At 35.5% G+C, this 18,725-nt stretch overlaps 1 protein-coding gene across 1 annotated transcript in view; it reads left to right on the top strand.

Annotated features, from left to right (window-relative positions):
- Positions 1 to 1,710: 1,710 nt before the first annotated feature.
- Positions 1,711 to 18,725, top strand: part of LOC145694645 (solute carrier family 35 member G1-like) — a 43,813-nt gene continuing 26,798 nt past the window's right edge. Inside the window, exon 1 of the mRNA XM_081771062.1 lies at positions 1,711 to 1,877. The gene's annotated coding sequence lies outside the window, so the exon portion shown is untranslated. The remainder of the gene's footprint in view (positions 1,878 to 18,725) is intronic.

Here is an 18,725-nt window from a genome sequence, read left to right as displayed (position 1 = left end):
CGCTTTGTGGAGATCCCTATTCACTCTGTCCTTGCGCAAGTTCACGGTGTAACTGAACTGCCTCAACAAGGTAGTATGTTGGATATAACCACACGAATAACTGACTTTTGCCTTATCTGAATTAGCATTCAACTCACGGTTGAATATATATATTTGAAACACTCGTTTCAAACCTCAGCAAGACCATGACCACAAACAATCTGCAGGACTACTTTAGTGCATGCATTTAAAAGCTGGGTTACAACGAATAGGTTGGTATAATTTTTATTGGTGTACTTTAACATTTGTGGAAATTTTGTATATTTTTATCCTCCAACCATACACCGGAATTTTTGAACTTCACATTTTTTTTTTTTTTTCATCTGAGATTTACAGGTCAGTGAAATGAAGATTTGTAAAGATGAAAAATCCACTTTTGCATTTAAAGAACCTGAATTAAAAGAAGAAAAATGTGGAAACTTGCACTGCTTTCAGTACAATCTCCTGATCATAGTTCCTCTAGGAACTAGCCCTCTACTTTCCTCTTATTAGTTCTGAGGCGTATGTAATTCCGTGGGATTTTGAATGAAGCAATTATGATTGGTGGCGATAGATAGGTAATGGGCTATAGAATCTTGCACTACAAATGTTTTTTCAAAGTGTATGTAATAATAATAATATACTACGGAATTTTTCAACTTGTAAAAGGTTTGGTTGATTGGAATAACTATAGCGTGCCTTTTCAGCACTGAAGCTACGTAAGGCGTGCACCTACAGATTAAGGTGGAATTCAAACTACCGTAATGAGTTCATATTTCAAGGCTAATATTAAATGATGCTTCAAGTGATCTCAAGTTTTGAATGCCTTTACAGTATATGATATAAGACAAAGGTATCTTGCAAATTCGAAAAAAGTCAATTGTAAAGTAATAAGCATAAGGCAAAAACTATTAAACAATTAGCGATAAGATAAAAATATCGTCAGATTTATACTTGCTACGAAGAAGTAGCCTATCCCAAAACGATAAACCACATTCTCCTTCCTATCAAACATTTTGGATCGGCATCCAAGATGGCGAAATTCAAGGTGGCCACCATGATGGTAATATACATTAATAGGTTTTACCTCTATCCAAGAACTGGTGTCACTTTATTAGCCATTCCAAACTACCACTCATATTGCGTAGGCTACTGTAAATGCATTCCAAACTTAAGGTTGCTTAGTGCACCATTTACTATTAATCGATAGAGCTAATTTTTTCTCATGTGCTATTTTAGTCTGATATGGAAACATTTTAGCAGGTGAGACAAATATATATATATATATATATATATATATATATATATATATATATATATATATATATATATATATATATATATATATATATATATATAGAAAAATAAGGACCATCTTTAACATTGTTATAATCACTTTGCTCTATTTCTTTAATAGAAAAGGGAAACAAAATAAAATAAAAAGAAATAATATTTTTTCTGTTTCTTTGATGTAATTTATATGCGTAAACAAGTACTAATACATCCCATGTAACATGTTTTTCATTCCATGATGAAATTTCTATCACAGGCTATCAACGTGAATGCAAATCTAAGAAACACCTGTCAATTTTCCTTAATCCAAATTAAAAGACGACAACACTGACGTTGTAGAACATTTCTCTAATACAGTATGGTACATGCATACTAGCTTATTCCCCCCTCCCCCTTCTCTCTCCCTCTCTCTCTCTCTCTCTCACACACACACAAACATACACAGAAAACACATTCACATAAACACTAATTCATATGGAATGCATCTCTCACTTCAATGCCTTGGGACTGTTTCCATTTGAATCTTGACTCGGAAAGCAACTTGACCGTAATAAGAAAAGACTCAGGTAGGTAGCTTACATGTAGTATCAAAGATATAATTACAATAGATTAAGTGAGTAGTTTCGAATCAATGTGTCACGCAGTCTCACGTGTTTCGCGAAATTTTAGAATTCAAAAATCATCAAACACTTAATAATTAGTTCAATTTTGAGGCAGACTTTACCAGTCAACGCCTCCAGCTCCAACAACAATGCTCTGTACTACAGTTTCACATTACTATAATTAATTTATATTATTAATAATTAAAGATGAAGTAAGTAATAGCGATTTCGTGAGAACTCAATAAAGTGTATTGGGAACTCTTGTGTCGTCACTATAAAGAAAAGTTTGGGTACCACTGGTTTAAGTAATTAATATCGTACTCTCAACAAAGTGGATACTTTCAAATATCTACGATCAACATTAACAATCCAAAATTATATCCCGAACATGTTCTGCTGTCGAAGCAAGGAATTAGTGATTATTCAGTCTGATCCTTTTTGTCTGTGCGAAATTAAGTCGAATAATTTGATGCTTAAAATAATAATTATGCTTGTGTTGTGTGGTTGCGAACAGGGGCGCCCGAAGAAAATTTTCTAGGGAGGGGCCCAGCTCCATGGTTGCTATATTACGTTTTCTATTTCTAGTATTTAATATACGTGGTTTGCTATATCTATTACGTATACATTTTTGTGAGCCAGAGGGGGGCCCGGGCCCCACCCTGTCCTCCCCTTCGGGCGCCCATGGTTGCGAAACATAGTCGCTTACTTTGAGGGAAAAACGGAGGCAGATTCTTCCCTTATTGTAAAATCGTTTAGTAATGGTCCAGAGCTGGTATTTATGCTGCTTCTAGGTCGCAGGGTCTCCGAGTCTGTCTGGGTTCGTTTGGGTCTGACAAGCGAGATTCAGTCGCGATCCAAGTGACCCATAACCCATTCCATCACTGGATTGGAAAACAATATTAGGATGCATATCACAGAAATAAGAATACAAAGTAGTAACTACATCCAGTTTGCTAAAGACAAAAGTCAATACAGAGCTTTTGTGATTCCAGAATTGAATCTGTGCTCCACAAGCAATAGAGCTCGGTTAATCTCGTATTCGCGAAGCAGCTTAAAGGAGCTCTTGCATAGTGGATTCTTCCTTTTAGTAAATTCAAAAAGAAATTTCTGAAGGGCAGTAAAGGAACATTAGAACATTTTTTTCTGTTTCTGGTAAAACAATGAATAAGTAACTTAGAGCTTCATCGGATATTATGTGTTATACATAAAACATATCTTATGTCGCAAGCAGTGTTTCTTTCGGAAAAGTGTTCCTGGAAGGGAGCACACTTTTTATTCGGATGAGCACATATTATTTTCAAAAGGTCTCGATATGATTTATTATTATATTATAGACGTATTATTGTGGTCTTCTCCAAGGGGGACACTTTGAGAGCTCCGGGGTTGGGGTAGTGGCCCCCAAAAATATATCCGGAAGAAATACTTCTCGGAAGTATACAACATTTAGAATGCATATCTCACACAGAATAGTTGGAATGACAACTGTCCAGAAGCCCTCAAGATGAAACCACCTACCCGTGACTTGGACAATTTTCATTTTTTAATATTTTTTTGAAGAAAGTGTTCTTAACACTAAATCAAACACGCGGTATTCATTTCTGTAATTATATCAGTGCATGCCATTCTTAAATTTTAAGTTATTACCATTATACCAAATTTTAGAGTGCTTGTACCTAAACCACTGTGAAATCTAAGTGATATTGATCTATATAATGCTGATGCGTTTACAGAGACATGCGGCAAAGATACAGATACTTATGAATCTAATGGAAACACATGAAGTAGCGAACATGTCACATGTCTAGGTTGGCAATAGTCAGGCGGCGACCACAGCGCCGAATTGTTGATGGTGGGTGTTAGGGCAAACAGCGTACTACATGTGGTGCAATTCACAATTGCACAAAAAGTGAAAGTTATATATATATATATATATATATATATATATATATATATATATATATATATATATATATATATATATATATCACCAACTCACATCATCTGATGCTGTGTTGCCACATTTTAATTTCTGGCGAATATAGATATCAGATTATTATTATTATTATTATTATTATTATTATTATTATTATTATTATTATTATTATTATTATTATTATTATTATTATTTTGCATAAAAGCAAATATCAACTATCAACTATACTGTTTACTGTAACACAACTTTTTTTTTTAATTGTTAACGCTGCAGAGATACACAGTAACTTTAAGGAATGAACAACTTTCTTCGATGAAGATACCCCAACGCTTCTAGATGAGTTCCTTCCTTCGGAGAGATAATTCTTTCTTCCCTAATTATAATGACATCCTTAGGTAGAAACTGTGTTTATAGTGATTTGTAAAAGATGAGGTCTCGTCTCAGAAATGAAATGCCACATGGTTTCCAGAGTTCAAAACGAGGCAAGATGGTTTGTGAAATGCATAATCTCGTCTCCAATATTTTGAAAATGTCTGAATTTTTCGTCTCTTCTCTAATATCTCTAAAAGAATATAGTCTATTTTTTAAAATTATATCGAAAGAGTTATTCACTTAATTAGAGCTATCTGTCTGGGAACCAATACCAGCATTTATTGGTCTAAAAGAGTAGATATGTGCATAATAATACACGTTTAAGTTCTATTATTATTATTATTATTATTATTATTATTATTATTATTATTATTATTATTATTATTATTATTATTATTATTAGTAGTAGTAGTAGTAGTAGTAGTAGTAGTATTAGTATTATTAGTATTTAAAATATTGTCAATATAAACTTAAGTGTTTGAACAAATCTTTGATAAAACTAAATAAGACTAATAGTATACAACACGGTTTCGCAACTTCTGGTATGCGTACCACTGGTTGTACGCAAGCCACTTTTCATGGTACGTGCGACTTGAGGAGGTATTAATAATCAATATGGTTTTGTGGTCGCCGGTATATATAAATAGGCTTGAAATTTCGTTTATTCGGAATATTCGATGTAAAGATTGATAATTTGGTTGGTTGGTTTTATGTCTATCTCACAAGGGAACAGAGGGAGATTATATATCGAAGTGGAAGATGGTTTATACCAAGGATCTTATAAAATAGAGGATCTGCTCTTACAACAAAATCTTGAAACCATACGTCACAGTTTCGCCACCCTACTCTGCCCACTCCGCCCAATAGGATCGCAGTGTTTTGAGCCAACAATCATGGCGGAAACGAAAGTAGTCAATCAGACGATGGTGGAAACGAGAGTAGCCAATCAGACGTGCCGATGCTCGGTCGTTTATTGGCTTCATCGATTTAATAGAATGACGATACATATGGGCAGATCCTCAATTTATAACATCCTTGGTTTAAACACCATACGAAAGCACTAATGACGCCTATTACGAAACTGTAATAAAAAATTTCTGAATGCATATATTGTGTGAGTTATATGAATATACAGGGTGTCCAGAAAGTCCGTTGCCACCCTTAGAAATCGCAAACGGTGAGACAGATGAAAAACAGGAAAACACGTGTTTGATCATTTTAAAAGTACAACGTATCAAAGCAAAAAGTGTTGCCCTAGGGCCACCCCCAGGGTTCCTAAAGCGATCCAACTCAAAAATGGCAAATGGTAAGGGTGTCAAGTATGACATCGTTGGAAAGTTATTGGGAAATGAAAGAAGACAGAACAAGTCTCGACTCTCTAAAATTATCGTGTGTAAAAAGACAGCCGTTCAAATTGTCTGCAAAAACGTCATTGTAAAATCTATGGCCATCCCCACAAATCTGAAGCGGTGAGGCAGATGTCAAAATAGGAAAATACGTATCTTATCATTTCAAAAGTGCAATGATTGAAAGTAAAACTATTTATCCCAGGGCTCTCCACAGGATTCCAGAAGGGTCCTTCTCAAAATTTTCAAATGCCAATAGAGAGGGGTCAAGTAGCATATTGTTTGAATGCTGTTGGGAAATGGAAGAAGATGGAACAAGTCTCGACTTTCTAAAATTATCCTGCGCAAAATGGCGGCCGGTCAAAGTGTACATTCTCATTTCGAGTTTCCGAGCACATTAGGTTTTCATTTTGCCATCGGCACCTGTTGTCATTGTGAGACACTTGCATGTATTCGCTGTTCCTGGTGCAAGATTTGTTTTTCAATCATTTTATACTTGATAATCCAGACAACGAGCGTAAGTATGGGTAGCCAGGGCAAGAGTGAACGCTGGGGCAAGAGTGAAAATGCTATTGACGAATTAGTGGCAACATCGGTAAAGAAACGAATGTTGAAAATTAGTTCGGCATGACACATGTAGTAACGGAAAAGGAGGGGAGCCGTGTGCGTACAGTGTGAAGAGCAGCAGAGTAGAAAGTTTGTTGCAAAAGGAAAGAATTAAAAGATTCGTAGGTAAGTGTCACAGTTTATAACGTAGTTTCAGCTGAAGGTGCAGGATTGGAAATATTTCCTGGAAAAGCTGTATAAGTTCGTATTTCTTACCAGTGGTATGCAAAAGAAAAAAGTGCTCTGGCGGGAGATGGCAGGCAATTATTGGAAGATACCTGAAGCGGGGCAAGAGTGTACGGGGCAAGTGTGAACGTTCATTGCCGCTTGTTTTAAAGTTGGGTAAAGAAAATGTAGGAGCCAACTTGTGAGATTGAGTAAAAAGCATTTGCAGAGGTAAGACAGAAGTTGGCGGCTATAGACTACTAACAAAACGTTTGCATTATCGTTTAGAATTTCGCAACCCGAGTTGTTGAGCATATGTCATGTCGCACGGGAACACAAAAGAAGGTAGAAATCCGCATCAAAGTCATCCACACTCATGGGTACGCCCAGCCAGTTCAGTGGGAAATTGTTTTCAGATATACCAAACGGTGAAATGAGGATTTCCTGATTCATATGCGAGTGGTTTTACGAATAATGTTCCAATCTTAATCAAAGGAAGTCTGTGTACGTGTGTGACCACTGTGTGCACCGGAAGTAACATTTTTGTGCTTCGTGATTAATGTTGAACTGATTTCTCCTATTTTCATATTTTGTAATTATAGCATATATGATATACAGTACTGTAACATTTGTTGACAGTTCCATTTGACAATAATCTGTTTGGTATTTTATAACTTCCTTAGTTCCATGTAATCAGTACATATATATCTGTGATTCAATGTATTTTTTGGTGTTTATGCCTACGTTTCTATGTTTTGATTCGACTGTACATCGTTGCCCCAACCGTTGTTTACTCTTACCCCACCATATGGGGCAAGAGTACAAATTTTTTCCTTCGTCAAAACTATGTTATTCCTCTGTATCCTCTGCTTGATTTGCCGCAATTAAACTGTATATGTTATTAGAGACTAGCAGCGTTCACCCCGCTTCGCTGGGGTCACCCCGGAACGCAATAAACTTTGTTACTTAGATAATTTTTACTTTTTCGCTTTCAAGTGATATGATAAAAACCATAGAAGATTGCAGTAAATGTTAACATTATATCGCCTGTCATTTATGTTAACCCGCCGAGTGACACGGTCATGTGGGTTGCATATAAATACGGTTAGATTTAGCTATGATGAGCTAACAAAGGATTTGTACGTTATGGACACTTGAATGGTCAATTATCTCAAGACACTGGTAATTGAAAATTAAAGTGATATGATAAAAACCATCTAGGGTCCAAATCTTAATAACCCCCCAAAAATGAAAGAAATTGGTTCTGCCGTATTAGCGTGATGAGCTAACAAAGGATTTGTACGTTCTCTTTTATATATATAGATAACAGGCTTTCACATAAAGAATATATTGCGTTTTTCTCTGTCACCATTCCACCGCAATTCTTTGATTTACAAAAAGTGTTCACTCTTGCTCTGGTTACTCATATCACTATTTATATTATATGTTAACTAGTTGGTTCTATACTCAAAGATTTCAAATGTTATTTGTTTTCTTTATTTCTTTATTTTATTATATTTCTTTATTTGTTTATTTAGATATTACTGGGTCCAAAGATCAAAATTTCACAGTAGGGGCATTTCCTTTCTTTACGTTGAGTACAAGAATTAAAATGGAAACAAACAAAAACCCTACTACAGAAAGAAGAATTAAAACGCAAGATGTTTGCAAACTGTTATCGTAGAGCGTCCAGACTTATTTCATCTGCTTTCATTTAACAATAGCTTTCAAACGATATGATACACTTGACCTCCCGCCTTGCCATTTGAAAATTTTGAGTGGAACCCCTTCTGGGACCTTGTGGAAAACCCAGGGACAAATACTTTTACTTTCAATAATTGTACTTTTGAAATGATGACACAAGTGTTTTTCTGTTTCGGCATCTGTCTCACTGTTTCAGATTTATGAAGGTGGCCATAGATTTTACAATGATGTTTTTGCAGACATTTTGACCGGCCGCCATTTTGAACAGTGTAATTTTTAAAGAGTCGAGGCTTGTTCCGTCAACATCATTTCTCAACAACTTTCCAACGATATGCTACTTTACATCCTTACTATTTGCAATTTTTGAGTAGGACCCTGCCTGGAACCCTGCGGGTGGCCCTTTGACAACACTTTTTGTTTTGATACGTTGTACATTTAAAATGATCATACATGTGTTGTCCTGCTTCGACATCTGTCTGATCGTTTGCGATTTCTAGTGATGGCAGTAGTAGAAAAATGATCGATCTGGCTCATACTAGATCATACTAGAACAACTCACAAGCCCCTGGGAAAATGACCACCGTGCACCGTGAGCCCACGGTCTTTTACGACCTCAAATTTAGGGGTGAATTTAATCCCTTTTATGACCACTTTTTAAGGGGTGTACTCGTTCTCTTTTATGAGCACATTTTTAAGGGTATACTCGTTCTCTTTTATGAGCACTTTTCCAACCCCTATGTTAATTACGAACACATAGAAGAGCAGATAACACATAAGAGTATGTAACACACAGCAGAACAGATAACACATAAGACTCGTTCTCTTTTACGACCTCCATTTTAAGGGGTGTACTCGTTCTCTTTTATGAGCATATTTTTCAACCCCTATTTTAACATAGCAGAAATTACACTGACACTATGTAACACACAGCAGAACAGATAACACATAAGAGTACGTAACATAACAAGGGTGAACTCGTTCCCTTTTATGAGCATATTTTTCAACCCTTATTTTAACATAGCAGAAATTACACTGAGACTATGAACACACAGCAGAGCATAAGAGTACATAACATAACAAGGGTGTATTCGTTTTCCAACCCCTATTTTAACATAGCATAGAATACATGGAGACTATGAACATACAGCAGAGCAGATAACAAACACAACCACCTCCATTTTAAGGGTGTATTCATTCCCTTTTATGAGCATATTTTCCAACCCCTATTTTAACATAGCAGAAATTACATTGAGACTATCAACACACAGCAGAACAGATAATACATAGCACAGCTAATAAAAGAACATGGCTTATTTTCCAACCCCTATTTTAACATAGCAGAAATTACACTGAGACTATGAACACAGAGCAGAGCATAAGAGTACGTAACACACAAGGGTGTATTCATTCTCTTTTATGAGCATATTTTCCAACCCCTATTTCAACATGACAGAGACTACGAAACATGGCGGACATAGCACAGGGGGTGTATTCATTTTCTCCACCCCTAATTGAACATAGCAGAAATTACACTGAGAGTACGTAACACACAAAAACCTCCATTTTAAGGGTGGACTCGTTCTCTTTTATAATTACTTTTCCAACCCCTATTTTACCATAGCAGAAATTACATAAAAATTTTTTTTCAACCCCTATTTTAAGACAATGAATACCTATGTAACATAGCGATTGGATACGCTCTTTGAACCGATTTGGATGAAACTAGGCATATGGGGGTTTTCGACTATGCTGAGTACGAATATCATACCTATTTTTACCTGGGTCCTATAGTTTATGTGGCATACGCCCTTTATATGACAATTTTAACCGATTTGGATGAAACTCGGTATATGAGAGTTTTCGGACATGTTGATTACAAATATCATACTTATTTTTATCTGGGTCTGATAGTTTATGTGGGATACGCCCTTTGTATGACACTTAAAACCTAATAACTCGAAAACGGAGCCAAATATCGAAGTGGTGTTTCCACATTTAGCAATAGGTCATCAGGTACCACAAGTTCCAAAATAATGATCATCGAGGTCAAAGGTCAACATACTTAAAACCTAATAACTCGAAAACGGAGCCACATATTGAGGTGGTGTTTCCAAATCTAGTAACTGGTCATCAACTACTACAAGTTCCAAAATACTGATCATCGAGGTCAAAGGTCAAAATACTTAAAACCTAATAACACGAAAACTGAGCCACATATTGAGGTGCTGTTTCCACATTTAGTAATCGGTCACCAACTACTACAAGTTCCAAAATACTGATCATCGAGGTCAAAGGTCAAACTCGAAAACGGAGCCTAATATTGAGGTGGTGTTTCCAAATCTAGTAACTGGTCATCAACTACTACAAGTTCCAAAATACTGATCATCGAGGTCAAAAGTCAACATACTTAAAACCTAATAACACGAAAACTGAGCCACATATTGAGGTGCTGTTTCCACATTTAGTAATAGTTCATCAATCACTGCAAGTTCCAAAATAATGACCATCGAGAGCTTGTAAACGGAGCAACGAATAAATTTTGTACAAAGCAGAAAAAGGGAAGGAGGAATAAATTTGAGTGGCCTATTCAATTTTCTATCAACGAGAAATGCCATATTTCAACTACCTCAGAATTTATGTATTCTTGTACTAATTAAATAAACGAAGGAATATTGTACCAATGAAAAATGCCATTTTTTCTAGACCATGTTCTAATATTTAAACAAACGAAGGGGTGAATTTGAGTGACCTATTCAATTTTGCATCAATGAGAAATAATTGCGTATTTTAAACAAACAATCGGATAAATTTAACCGGCTCAGAAGTTCAATACTATTTTGTACTCTTGAGTGAGATTTCTAATTTTGTAGCAAGAAGGACTATTTTCTAACTAACTCAGAATTTCATTTCATTTTTGTAATACTCAAATTTGGATGGAGTGTTTAGTTTTGTACGAACCAGAAAAATTTGATTGGATTATTTCCTTAGGTACCAACTGCAAAAAGTGAAGGACCATTATTCAAATAAACGAAGGAATAGAGTATTTAGTTTTTGTACCAACTAGAAAAAAAGAAGTGAAGTATGAATAAAATTTAGGTGGACTATTTTCTTTTGTACCAACTGGAAAAGAGAAGAAGAGCCATTTTAACAAGTTCATAATTTCTGTAACGAAAGAATAATTTCGATGTTCTACTTTTTATACCAACGAGAAAAAATGAACTAGCTGAATATTTAAATATACGAAAGAATAAATTTAAGTGACCTATTCAATTTTGTACCAATGAGAAATGGCATTTTTAACTGGTTCAGAATTTTACTACTCAAATAAACAATGGAATATTTAGTTTTGTACCACCGAGAAAAAAAACAAAGAATATTGTACCATTTTGGAGTATTCAAATAAACAAAGGAATTATAACTTGTGTCAACTCTAAAATCAATTAAACGAAGTAATGCATTTGAGTGAGCTATTTAATTTGAAAAACCGAAGTTGAGTATTTTATACCATTTTGTATTATTTCAACAAACAAAGGAATAAGCAAAAAAGGATCATTTTATATCATTTTAAACTAATCTAATAAACGAAGACATAAATATGAGTGAGCTATTTAATTTTGTAGCTGAGTATTTTAACGAAAGAACAACATTGTATTAACCAGAAAAAACCGAAGAAGACCCACTTTAACTAACTGAGAATTTCTGTACCTTTTTGTACTATTTAAACAAACGATGGGATAAATTTGAGTGGCCTGTTTTTTTTTTTTTGTACTAACCAGAAAAATCGAAGAAGGTTCAATTTAGCTAACTCAGAATTTATGTACCTTTTGTACTAGCCCAATGAACGAAAGAACAATTTTGGTCGTTCTACTTTTTTATACCAAGCAAAGAAGAACCATTTTGTACTACTCAGATCTTTATACCATTGTGTGCCATTTAAAGAAATGAATATATACATACGGATGTTCTATTTCCTTTTGTACCAACGAGAACCATTTTTAACAGGCTTAGATTTTTATGCCTTTTTGTAATATTTGTACTAAACAAAGGAATAAATTTGTAATAACCACAAAAAGCGAAATCTCATTTCCAGGCCATGTTTTACTATTTAAACAAACGAAGAAAGCGAACATGAACTCAGAATTTTATATCATTTTGTAATACTCAAATTTGGATGGATTATTTAGTTTTGTACCATGCAGAAAAAAGGAAACAAAGGTATAAATTTGCACTGATCAGAAAAGCGAAGACATTTATTGAGGTGTCCTATTTCCTTTTGTACCAACGAGAACCATTTTTAACTGGCTTAGAATTTTATGCCTTTTTGTAAAATTTGTATCAAATCGAAAAAAGCAAGGAAATACCATTTTTAAATAGCTCAGCATGTTATAACTTTTTGTGTTTTTGGTCTACCCAATTTCTTGACCATATTGTACTATTTAAACAAACAAAGGAATAAATTGGTGTGACCTATTCACTTTTGTTACAAGCAGAAAAAGGAAAGAATAAATTTCGGTGACCTAATCAGTTTTGTACTAAGCAGAAAAAAGCGAAGAAGGTAAAATTTAAATAGCTCAGTATTTATAACGAAGGAATAAATTTGGGTGTTCTACAGAAGAAAACGGGGAAGGGCCATTTTATTTAATTTTGTAGTACTCAAAATATACAAAGATATAAATTTGTGTGACCCATTCAGTTTTGTACTAAACAGAAAATTTGTTGTTTTTTTTTTTAGAAAGACCATTTTATCTTTTTGTGCTCTACAAGTAAACAGAGGAAAAGCAAACGAAGAAACAAATTTGAAGGATGTTTATTTTAACTAATCCTGCTGCGAGTAGATCAATTGGTACACCTTGTCTCAAAAAGGTTGAGCGCATTCTTTATTGGTGTTTTGAGGCAAAAATTTTCAAAGTCCAACTTCGGGTATCTTCGGGAAATAGTAAACCAGGTTCGAACCTCCAAGCCAGCCTTTGCAATCGGGAAAAAGTTTGCAGATGTCTTTTTCTTCTTTTAAATATAATAAGACTTGTTACCAAGTGTAGAAAAAAAGCAACATTGATTGAAATATTTAATGATACAATATTTCGAAACTTTGTATTAATGTCAGCAAATGTTTGTTTGTCATTTAGCTGTCAATGCTCAAAGTTAATACATAGAATATAATTATCACCTGAGTACTAAAATAAAAGTCAAAGTAGAACAGAAACAGCGTTTGTAGTGGATATGAATGTCATAATTGTCTTGAGAACATTTATACATCGCTAAAAATACCTTAGCAGAAGTCCTTGTGTTAGCTCACTGGCAAGTTGTCGGACCTTAAATCATAAGGTTATGAGTTCTCTGGGTCAATGCCTTTTTTTAAAATTATATTTTCCGCAATGCATGAAAAAATATATAAAATAATTACATTAAAATATATCAGTTGTATATATATAACATAATCATTGCAGAATGTAGTAATTATTATGTTTAAAATATAAAATCTGAGATAATTTTCACAGTAGGTCGGTATTATATATGAGAATGTTCAATGCAAGTTAGGAAAATCGTTTAATAGCAATAAATAAATTATGTAGTGTATTTATTTGCAGCTATTTGTCATACAGATGTAACATCTCAATATTCTCAATACAGCATGTCATTTACATTCGTGAAATACAGTATATTCCTACGAATATAGAAAGTGTGTAAACAGAGTATCCAAAGTCGGATCCTGCTTCAAGACACATAACTTTTCCCGATCCCCTTAACGTCACGGGAAGAAACACAAATTCTCTTTAGAACGGAATATCGATACTTAGAGTCTCATTCGAATACGTTGAATATGCTTTTGTATATTCATTTCTCTCTCTCTCTCTCTCTCTCTCTCTCTCTCTCTCTCTCTCTCTTTCGCTTTGTTTATGTGTTGCGGAATATCCCAAGTTGAATACAACATTTGCAAAGTATATGACCATCAGTGTAATGGAATACCGGAAATTGAAAGTCGTGTTTCTTCAGGTTGGATTTGCGTGTTCATGTTAGCTCTCTGGTAGAGTACGGGCTTGTTAATGAGGTCGTCTTGAGTTCAAAGCCTGCAGAGAATTATTTTTTTTTTTGTTAGTAGAATTGCACAGAAATCGGATTCAAGGAGTGGTTTACTTCTAGAAATATTTTCAGAAGCGTTTAGGTAGCTCTGAAAAGGACTGTTTTCGGGAGTTAAGGCGGGGACATTGTGTCCAATACTTATTTTATTTATTTAAATCCGCTGACTCCAACAAGAGAATCCCAATTACAGGAGTCTTACATAAAATATTACATCTATGTTATCAATTTAAAACAAACACTAGAATAAAAAAAAATCACCCTTCTGAATTTATTACACGCCCTATTCTTCTGGGCATGGAATCTATTAAATGGGTGACAAATTTATCTCCTTCCCCTACCTCCAGCTATGCTTCGGAAACAAGATGCCACAGGTCATCTTGGGTTCTGGTGGATCTGCCTCAGGCCAACTATCCCTTAAAGTACGCTTCACTTCTGCCCACATATTTTCCATGAGATTGAGGTCTGCTCCACGAGGCGGCCAGTCAATTAAATCAATCTCAGGCTGCCCTGCGAACCATTCCTAAACCACACGGGAAGTATGTATTGGCGACTGGTCTTGCTGGAACTGAATTACACCATCAGGCTGAAATACTCGTACAGATGGCACCATGATATTACTCATAATATCTAAGTACTGAGCACTGTCCAGGTGTCCTTCAATTCTGTGAAGCTGTTCTGCTCCGCGCCTGAAAATCCAACCCCAACATGAAATAGATACATGGCCACTGCGATTTCAAGCAGCAACACATCCAGGGTCATATCGGGTGCCTCTCGGGCGATACACAAAACGGCGTCCCTCATTTAATGTTGTGAATATGGATTCATCTGAGAAAACCACGTTTTCCCAATTGCGACCCACATTCGCCTGTGCAAACGCGAGACGGTAAATTTTGTGGTCGTCTGAGAGTTTTTCCTTCACGGCAGTAACACAGCCACGTAACCCGGCATGACGAATCCTTCGCAGAGCTGTATGCTTACTACCAGGAAAAAGAGAAGCTTCCCTTAGCTGTCTAGACATCCTTAGTGGGTCTAGCCGGGCTTCGTTTACTAATCTCGCATCTTCGGCTTCGGTTGACACATGCGGACAACCAGAAGGTCGTAAATTACCAGTTTGACGTGTAGGACCATATTTCCGAATCCATCGCTTTCCTGTAGAGGCCGGGACACCTACTCGCCTGCTAGCTGCAGTTGCAGAATAGCCTTCCAACTCCCATAAAGTAATTACTGCTGTACGTCTATCCATAGTTACCAATATTCTGAGCTGTGAGCAGGAAGCAATAGGTAAAAGCTAGTACCTGACGCGTGGTTGGTTAATTGCACGACACGCCTATTGTGGGGAACGACTTGGTCAACGACTCGCGAAAGAAATCTGAAAATGGTGCGCCGTAATAATAATATTAAAAACAGTTTTTATAAAGGAGTATTAATACATACGAAAAGCTGTTTAAAGAATGAATTGTTATACTGACTTTACACGTATAAAAACACATACCATATACCAAACAGATTGAGCGATATGATGATAGCTGTATTGAGACGACACTTTCGAAGTCCAACTTCGGGTATCTTCTGAAAACAGTAAACTAAAGCTGCTGGTTCGAACCTCCAAGCCAACCTTAGCAATCGGGATAAAATGTACAGATATATTTTTCCTTCTGTAAAATATAATAAGACATGTTGAAATGGTATTAAGTGTAGAAAAAAAGTAAAGTTGATTGAAATAGTTAATGATACAATATTTCGAAACTATATATTCACACTCTCGTTTCGTCATTGTGATTTCCATACGAAAAAAATAATTTACGTATGAGCTCAGTTATATTTCAGAAGCAGCTTCCGAAAAGCGGTCATGTTAGCTCAGTGGTACACACCCGAGCGTTTAAATCGTGAGTTCGATACCCGTTCAGGTGAGATTCTTTTATGATATTATACTTTCCTCAATGCATGAAAATTATGTAAAATAGTTACATTACAATTCATCAGTTGTATATATCAGTTGAATATATATATTCATATCATTTCACAACATAAGCAATTCTTATCTTTAAAATATAACATTTGAGGTATTGACAGAACGTCGGTATGTTATATGTGAATATTAAATACAAATTAAGAAAATGTGTAATAGCAATAAATAAGTTATGTATTTATTTGCAGCTATTTTCATACGCAGGTAACTTCTCAATATTCGCATTACAGCATTTAGGTAGAGCATATCGAAAATCGGATCGTGGTTCAAGACAAAAAACTAGCTAGCCCCAAACTGTCACGTAAGAAACTCACGAATCGCAAAAGTAAAGTGAAGAGATTGAGAGCGGTAATACCTTAATCGCTCTCTCTCAACTCTCTCTTATCTGCATTTATACATATAAAAGTGTATGTATGAGTGTTCCAACATAACTCATGTATGCCTAGAGCAGGGTTTCTCAACCTGGGAGTCGTGGCCCCTAGGAGGTCGCGAAGATAAGCGGAAGAGATAAATATAGTTAGAATCTAATACCGGAAATTATTTTGAATTTTGTTCTGATAGGCATACTTTTATTTTTTATACATACTGTACAGAACAATAAAAAATAAGTCTACTGAACATTGTCAAAGAGTGCAGAGTTGTTTAAAAATGAATTTAAATGAAAGACGTATGATATGATACTAATGAGAACTGTATATAGAAATACTAGAAAAATACACATGGAACAAAACCTGCATATTGAAATACAATTAAAATTGAAACCTAATGAGATACCTAAGCATGGTGTAATTTCACTAGTGCAGCAATCCCCGGTTCAATATTCGTGACGAACATTATGAAGCCATTTTCAACTGATAAGCGATTTCTTGTCTTTGTTTTAATGTTTACCATGAAAAAAAAAAAAACTTTCGCACAAGTACGATGTAGCAAATGGAATTATTACTTTTAAAGCAGCAGATACCAGACCAGGATATTCTTCTCTCCTCATCAGGCAGAACTTGTCCAAGTCTTTGTTACAGAAAACCAGTTGCAAAGACTTGTAGCATGATCATTCTATTATTTGGTTAAGAAATTGTGTGCTTAGATCAGATACGTTAATGGCCTCTTCAAAGAAGGAGTTTAACATCCATCTTGAACCAGCACCTTCGTCGTTGGGAATATAGATAGTACAGTTACTGTATCCACTGTCAATGCCGGGTGCCGAAAAAAGGGGGCACAAATTTCGTAGGAAGTGTGTTACTCATGTTAGGAAAGTATGGATGCACGCGAGATAAGACGAGACGAGAAATGGAAAAGTCTCGTCTCGTCTCGCAACCTCAAGCGTTGGTCTCGTCTCGCGTAAGGTCTCGTCTCGCAAATGTGAAGTCTCGTCTCGCGTCTCGCATAAAATTTTGAGTTTCATCTCGCGTCTCGCGCGAGACTTTCTTACATGGTCTCGCATATATTCTAGGTCAAAATTTTGCAATGTGTTATTCTATGGCTGTTAATGAATGATGATGTGATATTCTGTCCGAAGGCAGGTATTTGACCTAAAAGTCCCTTGGCAAGGTGAATGGTGGTTTGCCATTGCTTTCCATGGGATGAATGTTCATAACATCCTAAGGAGACGGAACCTAGAGTTCAATATGGTATCCGAACTTGTGTCCCCTCCGCTCCAAATTAAAAGAAAAGTTGTGCTGCAATTTGATCGCTGGACCATTAATTTTCGTCAAATTAATAGCATAATTTACAGCAAAACCAGCATAAATTGTTGCTGGATCCAACATTGTTTTCCAGCTTAGAGGTCTCCAGCAATATTTGCCTCTTCTAAAATATCGTCGCCACTATCAACATTTACACGTTTTGGTCGTTTCCTTGAAGGGTGATTTTCCAGTATAAAGATGTTTTTATACCACCAAAAGCGCTTGTACACAACAGAAGAACTCATCACAACACAATACGACCCAATTCTTTTGGTTCGTTCGGGCTTGTAGCAATGTTGGATTATCGCATTTTATGAACTTTCGCTTTCAACTTATACTGCCAGATCTAGAAAATAAAATTACTGACAGATATAGGGCCATTCCTACCATCTCCCACGAAACCTATAGGGACATCCTGCCAAACCAGTATTTGAATTAAACTTCCGAACTAGAGGGGGATGTTTTTGATAAATATATAGAAAGAAAATACTTATTCCATGTAAAAATATCATGTTATTTCTGCGAGCCGGGCCGGGGATAAACTTTGACGAGAGGGGATTTCCCCGCCATTCCCCAACATTAATCGCTAATAGTAATGTGAAAAAGACAGAAACAACAGAAATATCATATTTCGCAGCAATAGGGAGTCTTATTCGCTTTTCAGACCAAAAATAGAAGTTCATGTATTCGTGCGCGCCCGCGTGTATATGTTTGTGTCGCAAAATAAAGTCCTAAATCGATGCTGTAATAAATTTCCAATTTACAAAGCTTTTCTTTTTTAGAAACTAAAGAAGGCTTTAATTCTGAAAATTAACCTTGATTAATAATAAATTTCATAAAATGTCTATTGCCCCAATCACTTTTTGTTCCTGGAGGCATTAACGCTCAACTTAGAAAACTCAATAAATGTAAAATTACTAAATATACAATTAAATGTAATTCATAAATGTTGCG

This window comes from Thermobia domestica, chromosome 9 (assembly GCF_964235325.1).
Source record: "Thermobia domestica chromosome 9, izTheDome1.hap1.1, whole genome shotgun sequence".
Classification (NCBI taxonomy): Eukaryota; Metazoa; Arthropoda; class Insecta; order Zygentoma; family Lepismatidae; genus Thermobia; species Thermobia domestica.
The sequence above is the reverse complement of the archived record's forward strand: the minus strand, read 5'-3'. Positions and strand labels throughout refer to the sequence as shown.